The sequence below is a fragment of the Sinocyclocheilus rhinocerous genome, unplaced genomic scaffold, assembly GCF_001515625.1.
Source record: "Sinocyclocheilus rhinocerous isolate Xijiao unplaced genomic scaffold, SAMN03320098_v1.1 scaffold3307, whole genome shotgun sequence".
NCBI lineage: Eukaryota > Metazoa > Chordata > Actinopteri > Cypriniformes > Cyprinidae > Sinocyclocheilus > Sinocyclocheilus rhinocerous.
The window spans coordinates 72,045-73,975 of record NW_015642050.1 but is presented as its reverse complement, the minus strand read 5'-3'; positions in this window follow the sequence as shown (position 1 = coordinate 73,975).

Below are 1,931 nucleotides of genomic sequence, written 5' to 3'. Positions count from 1 at the left end.
TTTAACTGAGAGCTGTGAACAAAGACTTCTTTATTTGAGCCTTCATGTTGCCTGATTACCCTTAATATATATATATATATATATATCCTGGCGTGTGATGCATTCTGTAGCAGTGCTTTGAGCACCTGCAGGTTTCTGCAAAGTAGCCACAAATGAATTTGCAGTAGTCTGTAAACATGCTGTCAGATATCTATTTTTCATTTATTTTTCTTGTAGCTTGCTGCCATTTACTCTGTATTGCATATCACAGAAATATACATATGAAAAAGAACTATTTTCATTCAAGAGATCGGCTACTGCTTTTCGTATTCCTGAGGTAACTTAAATGGTTTATTAAAGAGAAATGAAAAGCCCTCCTTACTTTGGAGACATACACTCCTGCCGTGCTTTTAGAAGCAGTGAAGAAAAAAGTCCCACTCACCAAATTTTAGTCCACTGCTGGAGGTATCGTTTACTTGCGCTTATGACTGTCTCTATTCTCACATGAGCTCCTATGTCAACCTTCCTGGCGGAATGGGAACTTCCTGGCTGTCTTAACCCCTGTGCGTGTTTGACAGGGCTGTGATGTGAATGTCTCATTGGCTGACGTTCCACATGAAATCTGACACCTGCACGAGTTTCACCGACACCTTGCTGACTGTAAAAGAATGGATTTGTACAGAGTGTATTGTTGACATTTATGGAGGGGCCTTTTCTGTATCATATATCAGTTCAAATTCTGGTTCTCTCTTATGCAGTCAGCATTTTCACATGAATGATTTATATAGGATAGTTGTAAATGCTGGGGGGAAAGATTGCATGAATCTCAAATTAATATGAATTGATGTTTCAAGAGTGCTGTACTTTTTGTATGAATTACATGTTTGACAAGAACTGGGATTGGCTGGACCCCTCAGGTGCTGAATGTAATGATGAATATCACAATGAGTTACTTCTATATCTTTCATCTGCTCAAGGGAACCAGTCTCTTTCCTGTCCTTACATTGTTTTACATTTTCTTCATTTCCAGCAAGGCCAGATGGTTGGTTGATTTATTTGTATTGTATTAGTTTGAACAATAAGAAAATTAAGTGTTATTGTTCTTATCATACTTCACTGATTTTTGATAATTGATTGTGTATGTTTAAAAATATTGTTTAGATTTTTACAAAATATAAAAGTTGTCACTAATTTGTGTTTAAGCAAACAGTATACAAACTGAAATGTTATCAAATTTTTCCATACATGGTGTTGCTAATAGCATTCGTTCGACTTTTTACAGCAGAAGGTTGAAGTTTTTAATCAGGGTAGATTTTTATCAAATGTTTTTCAGTAACTACTGTAAATTATATTAGTTAAGTAGCGGGTCACATTGTAAAGCGCAATATTTTGACAATATTGCTGCAATAAAAACATTATTTACATTATTCTCTGAATGTTTAGCATCAGAATGAAGCCCGTCTCATTCGGAAATGATTGACTCTTTTGAATCGGTTCATTTCAGTGAATCAGAATCTGAGCTTGTCTGAGTCAAGGATTCACTCACTCAACTGAATTGTTTTCATAGAAGGTGGGGATATTGATTCATCCTAACGACTCGAATCTTTTGAATCCAATTAATGACCCTTTCTGTAGGCTACATTACGTAGGTGGCTGCAAGCCTTTGCAAGTTATGAGTGAGTCATTCACTCATTCTAAAGTCACAGACAAACCAAGTCTAATTATCTTTTATTGAAACAATACTGCAAAGAGACAGAGTGTTAAGCATCATAATTATTTCCCACAATTGTCAACAAAACAAATCTATTACTTAAAATGTTTGATTCGCTCGCGAACAAAACACTAAATTCTTCAGAACTTGTACAGAGGCTACGTCAGTCAGTATCGTTCAATGGTATTTAGTGTATGTGTGTGTGTGTGTTGGGGGGGGGGGGGGTTACAAAAAAAAGTTT